The 19,677-nt window shown below is 34.8% G+C and overlaps 1 long non-coding RNA gene and 1 other non-coding gene across 2 annotated transcripts in view; one reads left to right on the top strand and one right to left on the bottom strand.

The window, feature by feature from the left end:
- Window positions 1-4,883: 4,883 nt before the first annotated feature.
- LOC139706532 (uncharacterized) overlaps window positions 4,884-19,677 on the bottom strand; it is a 58,895-nt gene continuing 44,101 nt past the window's right edge. The window contains exons 2-3 of the long non-coding RNA XR_011708150.1: window positions 5,992-6,153; window positions 4,884-4,969 (exon numbers count right to left, since the gene is read on the bottom strand). This is a non-coding gene — a long non-coding RNA (uncharacterized lncRNA). The remainder of the gene's footprint in view (window positions 4,970-5,991; window positions 6,154-19,677) is intronic.
- On the top strand, window positions 7,285-7,357 carry Trnaa-agc (transfer RNA alanine (anticodon AGC)). The gene has a single exon. It is a non-coding gene; the product is annotated as a tRNA-Ala (tRNA).

Raw genomic sequence — 19,677 nt, 5'->3', positions numbered from 1 at the left:
AGTGAAGGATTTGAATTTTGATGTTTATTCACGACTGACACATCCTTTTGTGCCACATGTGAAAGCTCCCTTTTGCTGTGAGATTCGTGCTATGCTTCATCCTTTTCTGCACTCCTGTGTGGTCGGTGGCTGCATGGATGCCGTGGATTGCATCTTCCAATCTGAAGAAGATTGGTTTGGAGGGCCGCGACAGCCCATACGTTTCCCCGAGGACGGGCAACTTCCGAATGGACGACCTAAGACAGGGGACCGTACTTGTCGCTTTGATACATCGGCACCATCAGTACCATCGGCGCCTCCGTATCAAGGGGGTGGAATGACAGGAGTAAACATCAAGGATGAATAAACAACAATGGATCAGCAGAGAAACTTGTTTGGACTTGTTTGGACTTGTTTGGACTTTGCAGTAACTCAGTGACTTTTTAGTGCTGGTCACAAGATGACCAGAGAGTGTGTCTATGTTAGATAAGTGGATGATATAACCTTTTTGAGTGTGGATGATGTAACCTTCTAAGTTGTGGTCATAGGATAACAAAGTAGTCAGGCAGTATGCTTATGTTAGATAAGTTAGGTATGAACAACTTGTAAAGTATATAAGCGCGGGGGAAACTCCATGTAATTGCTCACAACTAACTCTCGTCGCCTGAGAGTAAGATCGTGCAGTTGTGTGCCAGCCACCTCGTGTATTGCTTTGTGTGGTGTGCGAATAAACCAGCATTTCAAAAGGCAATCGAGTTCGTGCTTGGTGTTCGCGTACGTCGCGGTCCGGGGTCCAGTGCAGATATCCGGAAGGGAACTCCTGGTAACCAGACAAGGCTGAGAAGCTGCTCGTGACAATCTGGTAAAGGAGAGAATTATCAGTCCACTCAGGTGAACAGAACATATATTAGGTGTTTCAAAAGTGTGATTGTTAACATGGGACCTTGACTAATAAATATTAGCTGTAAGAACAGAAAAGAGATGTTGAAAATACACAGAGATAGTAACTATAGGAAGCAGTCACTGGCCATAGGACTGGAAAAGAAAAGGAAAAGAGCCTATAATTCAGAGGAAGCACCCCCAAAGAGTTGGTGCTGTGTCTTTGAGGAAAGCACTATGAAACCAGGTCTCTGATCTCCAGGCTGGAGAAGGTAGAGTTAATCTAACAGGTACTAAGAACTCTGTGAAAGGTACAGAGCTCAGTACCCAGGAGCATGTGCCCCAGTTGTGAGGGAACATAGCACACTATATACTTATGTATTGAAGGAATCACATTCTGGTTGCTCACAGAGCCTGTTGCTGGAAGTGGCAAGAAAAGCTACAGACTGGAGCCAGCTGTATGCATTGCTGGAACGCAGCTGCTAGAAACTATAAAACCAGGAAGGAAGCCCCTTTCTCTCTTGTCATTTTTCAACCTCTCTCTAGTGACTCCTACTGGTAGAACCCAACAGGAAGCCAGCTGATAAGCCAATCTGAGAGAGTTATTTGGGGAGTTCCATGCCCAACCTCATAGAAGAATAAGAAAAGGCTTCTTGGAGTTGAGAGACAATAGCTAAATAATCAGTACCAGAGAGGCATGTGTACCAGAAGCTAAAAGAAGAATGAGGTTTATACAAGAAAAGTTAGGAAAACTCCAACAAATGCAGGAAGTAGGTCAAGGAGAATAGACTTTTGAATCCTGTGATTAAGTTATCAATGAAATGATCTTAAATGGGTAAATGTTGAAGTAAATACTTGTTAAAAATCTTAGAAACATATAACTAAAAAGAACTTTTTTAATCTTAGAAACTGCTTTTAATGCCTTTGAAAAACTAGTTATGTCAGTTTTCCCATTACTTTAAGAATTTTAAAAGTATTAGAAAAAACTTTTATTATATCTATAGGGAATGCAAGAACTAATATTCTGGAATACGTATAACCAAAACAGAAATGATGAAAGTATTATTAGTGAAGTGTAATGTTTTAAAAAATCACTTTACTAAAATTGTACAGACTGGTCCAAGAAATGTATTTATAAAATATTTTGTTCTCCACGTTTTTAGTGCCAACACATTTTTAGAATTCTTATCAAATTCCATTGAAATAGTGCAAGTAGACCTTAGGAAACATCAATTTAATATTGTGCTAGGATGCCACTGGCACTGCAGTGGAGATTCTCAGCATGGAAGAGTGGCATAAAGAAAATTCTCTTCCTCCCTCCTGCAGAGACTAAGATTCCATCACACCATCCTCTTTCCCTTTCCGCCTACAGAGCTTAAAAAATCTGCCTAGAATGTACATTCCACAGTCCTCTGAAGTATTATAGCAATATTAATAAATTCTTCACATGACATTTGGACAAAAGCCAATGATAAATATAAAAACTTAGCCGACTTTCAGATCTAAAATGGATTTTTAATATCCATGTTTACAAAAAAAAGGAAAGCTACATTTTTTAATGGCAAATTGCAGTCATTTTGTAATAAGTATCAAGTTAACAGCTTATGCTAAATGCTGTGGGTGCTACTGTATTTATTTGCGTGACAGAGCATGGAACTGGCACTATGCTTTGTTGGTGGAATGGTGGGTCAGAGGTTGAAAGGTATGAAAATATTCTAATTTTATGCAAAAAAAAGAAATGATTGAATGAAAGTAGAGCATGATGATAAAGTTTCCTCTTTTGCTAAATTATTCCTCTATCCTCTTTGGGAAACAACTTACATATACAAGGAGGTTGTTTTAAGCCTTTTAAGTGCTGTTTTCAGAAGTTGTGCCTCCAAACATCCTGGATTGGTTCACTCTTTAGAAAGTGATATGCAAATGGAGTCCACACACACACACACACACACACACCCCTCAACCACAGTTCAAAGAGATTACTGGACAAGTTGCTGTTTGATGGAGAAATGGGGGCATACTCATGGCCAAAGGAGTCTTGTCCAAGTTAATTCATACTGAGTCCATAAGTAATCATTATATAAAATATACATAGTCAGGTAACACGTAACGATTACTACCTATAACTGTAGCCTTGTACCATTTCTGAATAAATATTCAAAATAATCATATAAACCAGTAAATATTATTGCCATTTGGCATATGAAGAATTTGAGGCTCAAAGAGGAACATGCCCAAGATCATAGGGCTAGTAAAGGACAGAATCAGAAAGAGTTCTCCATTCCAAGCTCTTTCCACTAAACTGTACTGCAAAAATGCCTCTGTGCTTCTACCTACATACAGTAACTACTTATTTCTGGTCTTCTATGGTTTACAACACTGTGGGGCATCATTGACTCATCTGTGTAGGAAAACAATGCCCTTGGATTCCTTCTTTGAAATTATTCTGCTACCAAGTATATTGATACTGTCCCACAAACTGCAGTGAAAAGCCCTTCAGGAAGATCTGTGCTGAGCTGGGAGTGATTGTAAGAGTGACTACGGCTCCGTGTGAACAGTGTGGGTCCAAACATAGGAAAGAGGGATCACTGATATTTTTAAAGGAGAAGGATATTTTGTCATGAGGCCAAGAATACAGTATTAATGACACTGAAGACATCTGAATATGGGCTCTTTCTTTGAGTGTTCTTCAGGGAATCTCCACTGAGGGACACAATGCCTGGTACAAAGATCAGCCATTTAAAAAAAAAATTAATGAATTTAAAAAATAGACATACCTTGAATTTCTAAAAAGTATTTGGATATTAAAAGATAATAAAAGCAGGGCTTAAAGGAATAAGATATTTTTCCTGAAAGTTGTTCCTCAGTAAATCTATTCTTAATGTATTAAAAGTTGATTGTTGGACAAAGATTCATAATCGTGAGAGTCTTGTGAGCTAGTGAATGACCAAGGAACAAATGCTATTTTCTTCATTTCAAAGCTAAAGAAAGTCCTGGTTGAAAAGTATAAGACATCAATTCCTTGTACCATCTTAAAATATCTTTATAGAAATATTCTGATTGAAGGATGGAGTTAGTAATAAACAGCTGTAATTTCTGTGATAAAGAGAAAATATTTCAGTTTAGAAATATATTTCAGTTTTCTTTGGGATTTGTCAGATTGAAAAGGTAAGGGAGAAAAAATAAGAAACTGGAGTGTTTTTAAAATATAAAAAATATTTTGGCAATATTCTTCCACATCTAAGTTACCCAAAGCTAGAATTGCTCTCAGTGGACCCAGATCTGTCCACTAAAGCTAAAATTCTGTTCCTTAGCCAATTAAATGCACACTACACTGAGATCCAAAGTGTGTCCTGCATTCCAGAACTAGTAAACTGACTCCTAGAGCAGTGCAGTCTCTATCAGAGCAAACTGCGGCAGCTGAGGTTCAGCAATAGGTTAAAATGTGTGCAAAGACTAAAAAATAGTATAGTTTGAGCTGGGTTGACCAAATGGCTGAAAGTAAACATAAAATCATACAGTAAGACTATAAGAAACAAACTTCAAAATACTGGCACGTGAGTTCAAGTCACATTTCTGAAAGAAAGAAAGAGAGAGAAAAGGAGGGAGAGAGGGAGAAAAGAAAAATTGCAGGTGAAAGAATTATGGAAAATGGTCCATGAACGCATATACATATTAAGCTTTGACTGTTATCTATTGACGGACAACAATATTCATCATAATATATGTACAAAATATACTACATGTTAGACATTATATATATATATATATATGTACAAAATATACTACATGTTAGACATATATAGTCTAACATGTAGTATATTTTAGACTACATGTTAGACTATATATATAGTCTAACATGTAGTATATTTTGTGTATATATATATATATATATATATATATATATATATATATATATAACATATTGTGTTAGTTTTTCATAGCTGGGACAAAAATACCTGGCAAGAGCAACATAGAGAAGAAAAAGCTTGTTTTAGCTCATATTTCCAAGGTTCAGTCCATGGTTGGCCAACTCTATTGTTCTGGGCCTAAGATGAGGCAGAAGATCATGGTGGAAGGGCGTGGTGGAGGAAAGCTGCTCAGCTCATGGCATCTGGGAAATAAAGAGAAAAATAAGAAGCCAGATGGACAAGATCTAATCCCCAAGAGCACAGTACCTACTTTCTCAACCACATCCTACCTTCCTACAGTTACCACCCAGTATTCCATTTAAATTATTAATCTATCAAGTGGATTAATTCATGGACAAGGCTACAGCTATTATAATTTAATCATTTCACCTCTGAACATACTTGCATTGTCAAACATATGAGCTTTTGGGAGAACACCTCATATCCAAATAATATACTATGTATTATGTAAACACATAATCATTTTTTAAACTTATGTAGGTATAGTAACATTTAATATCAGGCAAATTTAGTTTAACAGTTACTGTATATATAGTTGCTTTTATATTATTTTACATCTTTCCCACTAATAGACTTTTTCAAAAGTGGTTTTAAAAATTGTAGAAAATGTGAAATTTTTATGTTAAAAATGATTCCCATACTCTGAAATGTTGTTTAGTCATGGTGCGGGTACCAAATGCAAAATTAGCAGAAGAATATTACATTTTCAAAAAAAGATACCTCCTATGCCATATTTTTGTTAACTGGAAAAAATATATCTTCCTTAAGTGAAAATGTTGATGTGTTACTAATTTCTTAATAACATCATAACACTATAATTTATGGAAGTCTAATTATTTACCTTAAAATCGTAAGAAGTGAAATTTTAATCACAATAATTAGAAACAAGTGACTGACATATATTATTTTCATTATAAAACACTCAATAGACTTTTTCATAAACTTGCTTCTTTATACAAATTTCAATGTGTTCATGTTCCAATATCTTATTTTCTATTAAAAAAAGGTTGCTAAATTTGATAATGTTCACATTCGAGACTTCAAATTATTTTTTAATAAATTTGAATATTAATTTCAAAACTGTTTTCATTGCCATCTAATCAATTATTTGTGGTAAAGATAAATATACTGACAGCTAAAACCATATTCAGAAATATATCTAGTAAATTATTGTTGCAATGCAATATCTTAGGAGAGTACTCACACAGTCTAGGATCCAAAACAAAGATCTTATATGTTCATCAGAAAATTTCATTTGTGATTTTTTTTGTGGAGTTACATTATTTCACTTTCCAATTAACTCTTCAAATTTTATGTGACCTTATATCATCCAGAATCTTGCTTTGAGCAGTGTGACCCTATAATGCTGAAAAGAAGGTGACAAGCTTGCATGGTTATAAAAACCTCCTTTAAAAACTTAAATTATACTATTTGCAGTAGCACACATCCATAATCCCAGCCCTCTCAGAATAAAAAGGGCTTCGAATGTATCTCAGTGGTAAAGCACTCTTGCGTCCAATCCCTGGCACCAAAAAACAAAACAAAATAACTTATATTGTGGTACCCAATACAGAAAAGAATGATTTGATTTTGAAATGCAGATGAATTGATCATAGGATTAATTTTTCCCCTTACATTAATTTTTTCCCTTACATTCTATATTATGAAAAGACAATGACATCAGTGCTATAGTTTAATTATTCAAAGAATTTCTTAATCTCAATATTTTCCAGTGCCATAAGAATACTAAATTTTTTTCTGATACAATGATACTTAAAACATCATGACCAATTAAAAATGAGAAAAATTAAATTTTAAAGTAGACATTTTTTATAATCCCATAGCTTGTGCCCTCAAATCTGTTTTTATTAATATAATCCACAGTTTCAAAAGAATCTATCCATAATACTTCTGTTATTTTCTAGTGGCACAATAATTTTATGGTGATTTTGATAATCACTTCAATTTATACTGAATAGATGTATTTTCTATATTCTTCACATTTTTCACTGAGGCTGGAAGGTATGATTATAGTTTCTGGACAATATTTTTAAGATCAGTGCTATTAAAAATATACTTTTTGCCTTCACGGTGGCACATAACCTGTAACCCCAGTTGCTCGGAAGGTTGAGTCAGGAGGATCTTGAGCTCTAACCCAGCCTCAGCAAAAGTGAGCCACTAAGCAACTCAGTGAGACCCTGTCTCTAAATAAAATACATAATAGGGTTGGGGATTTGGCTCAGTGGTCGAGTGCCCCTGAGTTCAATCCCTGATACAAAAAAAAAAAAAAAAAAAAAACCTCTTTAACAAAGTTGAAGAATGCACAGAATAAAGCACATGATACACCCGGAACTTTTTTCATAGTTTTTCTATTGCAAGTGCTTGTACTTTCCACTCATTTGGGGGCATTATAATAATGTCTTATTTTGCCTGGGTGCACATTTGTGAGCAGCATCAGCGAGAATTATTTTTCACAAAAATAAAAAATCCTAAGGCTGGGGATATAGCTCGGCTGGTAGAGTGTTTGCCTAGCATGCACAAGGCCCTGGGTTCAATCCCCAGTACCACCAAAAAAAAAAAAAAAAAAAAGTAAATAAATAAATAAATAAATCCTAAAAAAATGAAACACTTAGTATTTTTATAAAAAATATTTACTTCCTGTTTCATTTCTGACATGACTTCAGCTTGGAACTCAGCATTCCCAGCCTTTCAACAAGAAAAATGGCAAACAAATTGAAAATCAGTGACTCTCCTGGACCTGACAGAGAACTCGAGGACACAAAGCAAATCACCACCCCAGATCTGGAGAGACAAACAAATATAAAGAAACACAGCTGAGATGAGCTTAGCAAGGGCAGAAACCAATGACTCATACATCAGAAGGGACTTAAATACTAATTAGTGAATTGCTTAAAGCAGAGGACTGCCTTTAGAATGAAAAACTCCTATAGGGTACAGTCTTCTGCAGGAGAGGAGAGTTTCTTGGGTTTTTACCTCCAGGAGTTCAATCATGTATTTATATTGGAGATCAAAGAAAAAAATCATTTTTCTATTTCTAGCAGAGTGAGGGGAAAAGTAACCACTTTGAAATATACCCCATGTGTCCTCCATAACAAAGGCCTATCCCAAAGTGACAACAGAGGACACACAAACAAGGACACTAGATGAAATTGAAGCTCTGTAGCCATAGGTTACATCAAGGTGTGTCATATTGAAACTGCAGAAAACCAAACACAGAGAAAGTCTTAAAAGAAGACAGAAGTGGTGATGTGTGTGAGGCAGGGGGAATCACCTTACCTATACAGTGGGGAAAGTAAGGATGACAGTAGATTTTTTTACTTAAAAAAATATGAAAGGAAGAAGAGAACGTACCAAAGTTTTTAAAGTTGAAAGAAAAGACAAAATAAAAACCAACTTATAATTCTATGTCCAGGAAAATTATCCTACAAAAAGAAAGTAGAACTATAAAGACTTTCTCAAGGAAACAAAAACTGAGAAATTTATTGCCAACTGACCCACTCTGCAAGAAATATTAAAAGATACTGTTTAGGGAGAAAAGAAAAATTATATATAGGTCATAAGCTGAGATTATATAAAAAAGGAAACGTAAGAGAAAGAATATGAATGTAAAATAAAATCTTTTATTTTTCTTGTTCTTAATGTAACAATCAAGTATTAAGAGTAATAGTGTTGTGTGTGATTGTAGCATATGGATGACCATTATTTAAGAAACAGGAGAGATAAATTTCAAATATGATCATAAAATTTCAAATATGATCATAAGCTTTTAACACTACCCAGAAAGAAGTACAGGATTTTTTAAAAATAGACTTAGATTGTGGAAAATTTATACTGCAAACCCTAGAGCAACCACTAAAAGGATTTTAAAAGCAAGTATAATTGATGTGTTAAGAGAAGAGAAAATGAAATCATATAAAATGCATAATTAAAACAAGAGAAGGCAGAAGAGGGGAAATAAAAAAGAAATGAAAAACAAGTGTGACAAATAGAAAACAGTTACAGACATGTTCGATGTTAACCCAACTCTATCAATAATCACTTTCAATATGAATGTTCAAAATACACCAATTAAAAGACAGAGACAGGGTTGATTAAAAACAGCCCCCACTATATGTCATCTCTTAAAAAAATCTTTATGAAGACATGGATAGGTTAAAAGAGAAAGATATACCATGGAAACACCAATGAATAGAAATAGCTAGGATAATTTCAGATACTTCAAAACAAGGGGGGGTATGAGAGAAGAAGAGGCTACTATACAATGATAAAGGAATCATTTTTCCAAGAAAAAAAATCTTGAGCTTGTGTATGACTACCAATAGACCTCGAAGTCTGAACCCATCACAGCCAAGAGGATCCTAAGACATGAAAATTAGACATAATGATATGTCCTGGACTGGACGCTGGAATAGGAACAGACAATAGGTAAAAACTAAGGAAATTTAGTTAAAAATAATGTATAAATATTGGCTCACTAATATTAAGCACAAATGAACAATATTAACAATGGGGAAACTAGCTAGATGGATGTGTCGGAACTCTCTGTTCTAAATCTTCTCAATTCTTCCATAAATCTTAAACTGTTTAAAAATAAACTAACAACTTTTTTACAATAAATCACAATTTCATTTTTTTGTATTTTTTATGATGCTTTATTTTTATTCTTAGGTTTATTTGAAAACCCACTAAAGCATAAAACATAAAAAAAAAACCATAAAACTTCCATGTATATTTTTTAAATTCTACTTTGGGATGGTAAGAGGAAAATGGGTATCAGAAAATAACCCATGTCTTCCTTTTTTTCTTTTTTTTTTTTTTTCCTGTTTTATTGATTGATTTATTTTCCTCATTTTTATTGGTGCATTGTAGTTGTACATATGATGGGATTTGTTGTTGCATATTCATACATGCCTACACTATAACAATATAATTTTGCCAATATCACTTTCCAGCACTTATCATTTTTCTTTATGATTTAATAAATCTCCATTCTGTATTCATCCATTTATGGACATCTAGGCTTGTTACATAGTTTGTATATTGTAAATCATGCTGCTACAAACATGGGTATGCATGTATCACTACAGTTTGATGATTTTAATTCTCTAGGATAAACACTGAGGAGTGTTATAGCTGGGTCATATGGTGGTTCCCATTTCTAGCCTTTTGAGAAAGCTCCATACTGATTTCCATAATGGTTGTACTAATTTACAATCCCATCAACAGTATAAAAATGTTCATTTTTCGCCACATCCCCTCCAGTATTTATTATTGTTTGTATTCTTAATGACGGCCCTTCTAATTGGACAAGATGAGATCTTAGTAGAGTTTTGATTTGCATTATCCTAATTGTTAATGATAGTCAACATGTTTTCATACTTTTTTGGCTATTTGCATTTTTTCTTTTGAGAAGTGTTTGTTAGTTCATTTGTCCATTTTATTAATTTGGTTATGGGGGGGGTGTTTTTGAGTTCTTTATATATTCTGGATATTAATACTCTGTCAGAAGAGTAGTTAGCAAAGATTTCCTCCTATACTGTGAGTTCTCTCTTCACATTCCTAATTATTTCCTTTGCTGTGTGGAAGCTTTTAATTTGATGCCATCCCATTTATTAACTCTTGGTTTTGTTTCCTGAGCTTTAGGGGTTCTATCAATGAAGTCGTTGCCTGTGCTCTTTTGACACAAGTCCTTTACAAGATTTATCTTTGTGAATATTATCTCCTAGTCTGTGTCTAATCTTTTCCCTTTTCAACTGTATTTTGAGAAATGGAAGTTCTAAATTTTGATATCTTCATTTTTTAATTTATGGTTTGTGTACTTTCAGTTCTAAGAAATCTTTACGTAGTCCCAAATCACAATATTTTTTCTGCCTGTTCTTTTGTAGAAATTTGATGGTTTAAGTTTTTCCATTTAGGTCTAGCGTGCTTATTGTACTTATTGAGTCCATTCATTTTCTTTGGTGGTGTAAGATAAGGGTTAAGGGTGTTTGTTTTTTTCATTTAAAAATTCAGTTTTTCCAAAGTGATTATTATTTTTTAACTTAATCACTGAGTCACAACCCCAGCCCTTTTTAATTTTTATTTTGAGATAGGGTTTGTATAAGTCGCTTAGGGCCTGAATAAGTTGTTAAACCTGGCTTTGAACTTGAGATATCTCTTCCTCAGCCACTTGAACTGCTGTGATTACAGACATGTGCCACCACGTCTGGCTCAAGAAGTTTTAAAAAAACATTTTCCCCTATTATTTATTAATTTATTTTGGCAATTTTGTGGAAAGCCAATTGACCATTTATGTGTGGGCTTTTTTCGGGACTCTGAATTCAGTTTCATAGATTTGTATGTCTGTATAGTAACACCATGCTGTCTTGATTGTTTCAGCTTTACAATAAATATTAAACTTATTATTGCTCCTTGTATCACAGAAAATGTTTGGCATTTGGTTTTTTGGGATTGGCTTACTGCACTTAGCATAATATTTTCCAACTATATCCATTTACCTGTAAATGCCATGATTTTATTCTCTTTTAATGTTGAGTAATATTCCATTGAGTATATATACCACAGTTTCTTTATCCATTCATCTATTGAAAGGCATCTAAGTTGGCTCCACAGTTTAGCTGTTGTGAATTTTGCTGCTATAAACATCGATATGGATATATCCCTGTAGTATGCAGATTTTAAATTGTTTGTGTATAAACTAAGAAGTGGGATAGCTGGGTCAAATGGTGGTTCCTCTATAAGTTTTCCAAGGAATTTCCATACTGCTTTCCATAGTGGCTGCACTAATTTTCAGTCCCACCAGCAGTGTATGAGTGTGGTTTTTCTGCCACATCTTCGAAGACAAGATTGTTATATTTACTTTACATCCTGGGATTTTTTTTCTTTTTAAATTTTTATTTGTTCTTTTTAGTTATACATGACAGTAGAATCTATTTTGATATATTTATACAAGCATGGAATACATCTTATTCTAATTAGGATCCGAATCTTGTGGTTGTATATGATATTGAGATTCACTGTGGTGTATTCATATATGTACTTAGGAAAGTTGTGCCAGAGTCATCCATTGTCTGTCCTAGTCTCGGCCCCCCTCCTTTCTCTTCATTCCCCTTTATCTAATTCAATGAACTTCTATTCTTCCCTCCTACCCTCTTGTTGTGGTTTAGCATCCACTTATCAGAGAGAACATTCAACCTTTTTATGCGGATTGGTTTATTGCACTTAGCATGCTAGTCTCCAGATCCATCCATTTACTGGTGAATGTCATAAATTCATTCTTCTTTATGATTGAGAAATATTCCACTGTGTATATATACCACAATTTATTTATCCATTTATCTGTTTATGGGCATCTAGTTTGGTCCCATAGCTTAGCTATTGTGAATTGTGCTGCTATAAATATTAATATTGTTGCATCATTATAGTATGTTGATTTTAACTCCTTTAGATATATATGGAGGAGTGGGATAACTAAGTCAAATGGTGGACCCATTCCTAGTTTTTTGAAGAATATCCATACTGCTTTCCAGAGTAGTTGCACTAATTTGCAGTGTCACCAACAATATATGAGTGTACTTTTTCCCCCCACATCCTTGCTAACTTTTATTGTTGTTTGTATTTTTGAGAATTGCCATTCTGGTTGGAGTGAGGTAAAATCTCTGTGTAGCTTTAATTTGCATTTCTCTAATTGCTAGAGATGTTGAACATTTTTTCAAATATTTGTTAATCATTCATATTTCTTCTTTTGAGAAGTGTCTGTTTAGTTCCTTTGCCCATTTATTGTTTTTTGTTTTGTTTTGTTTTTGTTTTTGTTTAACCCATTTTTGGTTAACAGCTTTTTTGAGGTTTTTGTACATCCTACAAATAAATATCTTATCTGAGGTACAGGTGGTAAAACGTTTCTCCCATTCTGTAGGCTTTCTCTTCGTGTTCTTGATTGTTTCCTAGGCCATGAAGAAGCTTTTTATTTTGATATCATCTAATTTTTTGATTTTTGATTTTACTTCTTGTGGCTTTAGGAGTCTTGTTGAGGAAGTCAGTTCCTAAGCCAACATGTTGGAGTGTGGGCATACATTTTCTTCAAGTAGGTGCAGGATTTTTGGTCTAATACCTAGGTCTTTAATCCATGTGATTGATATATTTTTTTCTATTCTTTCATCTTCAGTCTGTGGATGTCTTTGTGTCTGAGGTGAGTCTCTTGGAGACCACATATCATTGAGTCTTGTTTTTTAATAAAATCTGCCAGACTATGTCTTTTGATTGATGAGTTTAGGACATTTACATTTAATGTTAATATTTAGAGATGATTTTTATTCTCTGTCATTTTGATTTATTTCTAGTTTTTAATTTGTCTGACTATTCTTCTAGTGTAGTGATAGAGTGTTTTACTCCACTCTCAGGGTGGGGTAGCTGTAGAGTTCTGTGAGAAGAGTTCTTACTGTAAGAAGACCTCCTAAAGGTGGGGTTTAGGTCTATTCAGGCAATTGGTGATTTGTCTAAAGATTTTAAATCGTATCTCCAGGGCCTGGCCGCAGCTGCCTATGCAGGCTGGGATACTGCCACCAGTAGTCTCCCCTGGTTTCCACTGCTATGGTGGAAGAGCCAGTCCTTCACCTCTCCACCACCCATGGATCCTGTCCTTCCTGGCTTCCCAGGCTCAGTCCCCAAACACATAGTCACTCCCACTTGGCCCAATCAAATCCCAGCCCACTACAGCTGGTCCTGCAAGCCACCAGACTCAAAGGGAGGGAGGGACCTGGTATTTTTCAGGTCTCTATGACCCCTGTTCTCCTGAATTAAACATTCTCCATGTTTAATCTCCTGATCTCCTAGGCTCACAGTGTTGTGTGGCAGGTGTCTATCAGGTCTGCTTTTCAGACCCAGCTCAGATTTCCTAGGTCAGAGCTCCTGAACTTGCTCCCACTGCCTCAGGCTGCCCTAGTACAGAGGAAATATGACTCCTGCCCCAGATCTCCATGTAAAAACCGGGAGACATGTGGCATCTTTCCCACACAACAATATAGTGCGACACACCCTCTGGATCAGTATGGCAGTGCTCTTGATCTCTGGTTTCTCAGTATCAGAACACGCATGCCACAGTGCCACCTGAAATGCTGGTTCTCTTAGTCCCCTCCCCATTTTACCTGCAGTGGATCAGCTTTGGCACTCACTGGCTTGCAGTGGGCTTTCTTCTTTTGTTTTATTGTATCCAACCTTCTGAGTCCTAAAGCTGTTTTGAGAGTCCACCATTAAAAAATCCTTCTTTTACCCACCTCACTGAGAAACTATTCATCTGTTTTCTTGGTCTCATGCCACAGAGCAGCTTCAAAAACAGCCTTCTCTACTCTGCCATCTTCTGAGGGTCCTCACCTGTGCCTTTCTTGAAAAATATCTTTCTTAAATTTCTAATTATGTAACAGGGAAAGCAGCCTCACTCATGGATTGCTTTCTGTTATCTGTGATGCAGGTTTCTGGAAGCCTGACAGGTCAAGTTCACTGATACTCCTTCCTTTCTGGCTGAATTGGCATAGAAAAGATAGGAGTAGAGACAGACTAGACTATTGCAATAGTTTCATAATTTGGGCAGAAAGATTTTCATGCTTACTCCTTCTCACCCTTATCCTGTCAATATCACTAGAGGTAGATCATAGCTTCTATTTTTCTTGCAGTCTACTACATGGGATAGAAGCTAGACAAATTAGTGGCTAACTGCATATATGTATAATATAATGATATGCATAAGACCTTAGTTTGATTCTCCAAACACTCTGAAATATGAATTATGTGTCTAAAGTTAATCAGGCAACAAGGTAAGTCACACTGGCTTTAAATTATATGCTGTAGTATTTTGTTCAAGAAAAACCAAGGTTCGTGGATTCAAGTTGAAAGAGAGAATATTTAACATAAGACGAATATTTGTTTTTAGGACTCTAAAAGCACAACTCAGAGACAGGTGTGATGATTTGGATTGTGAAAGCTCAACAGTCTGCATCTCTGCCCTTCACATGGTTCTCCAGCATCTGCATGTCATGTGTAATTCTGTCCACTGGCCATGCAGTGCCATCACTGTGATGCTTTCCTTTGGTTGAAGAACAAAGCACTTCCTGATATGGAGGACACATTCCTTGAACAAAAATGAACAGTTCTAGAATCTAAGGCTAGAGTTTACTATAGCTATTTATTGACCAGAGAAACAGAATTTCAGAAGGCTCATGCTGATTAGGTTGTACTAAGCATAACAAAATATGAATGTAAAATACAATGGGTTTACCTATGCAAATGACTTTCAGAGAAACATCAAAATTTTTCTTTCTTCCTTAAATGTTAGTAGTTTGATATTCTCAGTATTTGTTAAAATAATCATTTGTTCATTCAAAAGTTACGCTTCATAACCGAATATTTCTCCACAGCACAATAATCGATGTTAATTGTTTGCTGCTTCTCATTTTCCAATATGTTAATTTTTGTCCATTGAATTTACTACACAACATATGATCAAATACTAGTCTGAATGACATTGCTTCACAAATAAAAAATCTCCCATTATTTATCTCATTATGGCAATGTGATCTTTTCACCCTATTATGAGTCTAAGGGAGTTCTATCATAACAGTGAAATTGGTGAAAAAGTTAATTTTTTCCTACTTAAGAAAATTTAACCATACTTAGTCATATCTAATTTTATTGTATCATGTTTTGGTAACATTGCAATGTTTTCCTGAGATCCTAAAACTTTTATAACCATATACAATATTTATTTGTTTTTTAATAATATTCCCTCTTATCTTTTTTTAAAAAAGAAAAACTTTATTTTATTTATTTATTTTATATGTGGTGCCGAGGATTGAACTCAGTGCTTCACATGTGCCAGTCAAGTGCTCTATCACTGAGCCACAACCCCAGCCCCTATATACAACATTTGTATACAAAAAGTACATCCAAAACGTGGGGTCAACATTCCAACATATAGACACAGTAAACAACATTCTTACTAGGGCCCCTAAAGCTCAGAAAACAGTGCTAACAGTTAATAACTAGGATGACACCCTAGCAAAAAGCTTCACAGCAAAGGAAACAATTAAGAATGTGAAGAGAGGAGACTGCAGAATGAGGGAAAAATGTTGCTAGCTACTTTTCTGACAAAAGATTCATATCCAGAATATAAAAAGAACTCAATAAACTTAACACCCCAAAAACCAAATAACCCAATTAACAATGGGCAAATAAATTAGACAATTCTCAAAAGTAGAAATACAAAATGGCCAAAAATATATATGAAAAAAAAAATTCAACATTGTTAGAAATTAGGAAAAAGCAAATCAAAACCACACTGTGGCTTTATCTCACTCCAATTAGAATGGAAGTCAACAAAAATACAAACAGTAATAAACACTGAAGAGGATGTGGAGAAAAGGGAACACTTTTACATTTTGGGTAAGATATAAATGAGGATAATTGCTTTGAAAATCAGTATGGAGCTTCTTCCAAAAGACTAGGAATAAAACTATCATGTGGCTCTGCTGTCCCACTCCTAGGTATTTATCCTGAAGAATTAAAGTCATCATGCTACGGTGATACATGCATTCCTGTGTTCACAGCAGTACAATTCACAATAGCCATACTATGGAATCAGCCTAGGTGTCAGTGAATGGATGAATGGATAAGAAGTGTATATGCACAATGGAAGGTTTTTTAGCCATACAGAAGAATGAACTTATGTCATTTGTAGGAAAATGGATGGAGCAAACATTATGTTAAGCAAAATAAACCAAATTCAGAAAGTCAAGGGTTGTAAGCTTCCTCTCATATATAGAAGCTAGAGGGGAAAAAGGAAAAGAAAGGTGGTGGGGGGCGAAGCAGGGGTGGGTTTGTGAAAATCAAAGACAGAGCAGTAGAGTAGAAGAAAGGGGGATGAATGAGAGGAAGGAAAGGGGAAATACTGGGAAATGATATTGGCCAAATTATACTGCTATATTGCATGCATGTATGAATATGTAATAATGCATCTAATCATTATAATGCAGCAATACTAAATATGGGAAGAAATTTTAAAATAACAATAAGAACTACATCCAACACAACACAATCAAGACAAATTTAAAGCAACAAGGGCCAATATTAAAAACACAAGCACCCACACATACATATGCAAATTTTTATGTAACTGGAAGCAAGATGAATACTTTCAAAACCATACCTATTTATTAGGCATGCAAATTTAGAGGTAACATAAATCACTTCTAGAAAACAAAGACTACATCACCTCCATGACATAATTAACGAGCATACACTCAGAGAAAGAAAGGAAAAAAACAAAGCAGAGAGAAAGAGAACCAAGTTTTTTAGTGAACTTTGTTATATTACAGCCCATACAGCAAAAATAAACTGGCCATATTAACGTTTCCTAATTTTTCAAAATTGATTTTATTCCTACCATTGTACTGTGGACAGCTTTTAGAGAATATAATTCACTCCAATGTATTTATTCTAAATCTTTACAACCATATTAGAGTTGATTATCATACAGAATTTAATTGCAGGAATTTCCCATTTAACTCACAATAAAATACTATTAATAATTGTGCTTATAAATTTCATTTAAAAAATAATTGTAAAGCACACTGAAGAGAAAACTGATATGCAGGGAAGTCACTTGTGAGGGCAAGACTTTGAGATGGCAAGACAGCAGGGAGAAGGGCTGAATTGAAAATCTTCTGATTTTTTATTCCCTTTCCACATTTACTGGTGAAGAATTTTGGGTGTTTAATCTCCCTAGATCTCAGCTATTTCCCTCCTATAAATGGATATAATAATATTTATTACACAAGATCGTTTTGAATATAAAATGAGATATCAAATATTAAAATCAAATATTAAAGTGTTAAACAACTGTAACTGGAGATATATATTATTATTTAAATAGAAACTTGTGTTTTTTGTTTTGTTTTTGTTTTTGTTTTGCTGTACTAGGAATTGAGATCAGGACCTCACATTGTATGCCAGGCAAGTGCCTTACCACTGAGTGATATCGTCATCCAATTTTAATTTTTACTTTGAGACTGGGTCTCCCTAAATTGCTCAGATTGGCCCTGAATTTGTCAGCCTCCTACCTCAGCCTGCTGAGCAACATACACCACTAAGCCTGATCCTTTGTTCTTTTTAAGATTAACAAATTAGCAATAAAAAGGAGTGACTTCAGTTTTTACCATAATATCTGGCCTCACAAATTCCATTTGATTTAGAAACATGTATGTCATAAGTACCTGTGGAAAATGTATCAAAAGCCATTGTGTACTTAATCAATGGCTGCATTGACATGCAATATGTTGTTAGTCAGCACTGACTATATTAGACTATGATAACAACAAAACCCCCAAGCCTCAGTGACTTGCAACAAAGATCTATTTCTCACTCACATATGTTTTCTGTGAGCTCTCAGTGGCTCGGCCCTGTGCTTTTTCTGTGTTCTTTACTCCGGGCAGAAAGAGTAGCACCACTTGGGAAGCATTCTGCTCTAAGAGAAGAAACAAGAATAATGGCAGCACCGTGTGAGGACTCTGAAACCTTCTACTCAGATATGGAATGCATCCATTCTGCTCACAATCCATTTGCTAATGGAAGTCACATGGCCAACACTGATGTCATCTTGATGGGAGGAACATTTCTGCCAGAAGGAAGGTCAGCAGGGAAGGGTCCCTATAGATACCCATATTTAAAACAAACAATATGGTCTACTACACAATAGATACAGTATAAATAGACACAATTATACCCAACACTTATTCTTACCATCTTCCTATATACTCACTTTTATAAATCACCTGAAAAACAGAAGTAGGAAATCTATTAGAAATGTTCAAACCACCTCTTATAAAATGATATGGATAGTTTTTTGTTTTTTTTTTTTTTAATCTCAGTTTTGAATACTAGTGGTAACCGAATGAGCATTTAAACTTAGGAAAAAGTAGATGGACTTTTCACAATTTCAACAGGGAAGTAATTCTGTGAAGTACCCACAACGGTCTGAGTTGTCTTTCAGGCCATGATGCTGTAGGAGTATTCACAAATATCTTAAGCGACTTAAGGGAGGGAGAAAAGTTTAAGCAGGAATTTCAAGGGAAGAAGTGCACTGAACTTAAATTTGATTTTCTACCTAGGAAAAATGACTTTGACTGGGAAGGAAGCATCAATGAGCTTTCCAACATGTGGTTGGGAGGCTATATTTTACAAAGCAATTGTTTGAGCACATTGACTTCTTTCTCTTAGGAAATGTTAATGAGATATGTAAAAGTTCTTTGAAGCATAGTCAAAGATACTAAAATAACAATTGCTATCAATTTAGTGATGTACCAAATGAATAAACCATTTTGGTTGACTCTCTACTGTAAATAAGTAAATACACTCCCTTGCCTACAGTAGAATTTAACACTATTTTGCAGAGGATAGAGAAATCTATTGGGATCTAGTCTTTTCTGGATATTTATTACAATGAAGCTTTCAAACCATGACAAAGCTTAGCGGATAAAGAATAAATAAATAACTATAAAGGAAAGTACCAGTCTTGAGGCAACTAACCCACAAGAGCCTAAAAACTACACCTGTTATGCTAAGAACATAACATTTCTAAAAAAAACTGAAGTCAAATGCAAAGAAGCAGAATATTTAGTGATATCATGACACATAACCCAGTAGTAAAAGAAACTGAGAACCTAAAATATATTAACATTAAAAACTCTATAACATAACGGGTTTATTAATCAAAATAAGAACAAATAGATTTACAAAATACTTTGGATAAATATCATTATGGCTCAGATTTTTGTTCTTTTGCACATGAGACTCAAGTGGAGAAAATTTTACCAAAAAAAAA

Source organism: Marmota flaviventris, chromosome 7 (genome assembly GCF_047511675.1).
Source record: "Marmota flaviventris isolate mMarFla1 chromosome 7, mMarFla1.hap1, whole genome shotgun sequence".
Classification (NCBI taxonomy): Eukaryota; Metazoa; Chordata; class Mammalia; order Rodentia; family Sciuridae; genus Marmota; species Marmota flaviventris.
The sequence above is the reverse complement of the archived record's forward strand: the minus strand, read 5'-3'. Positions and strand labels throughout refer to the sequence as shown.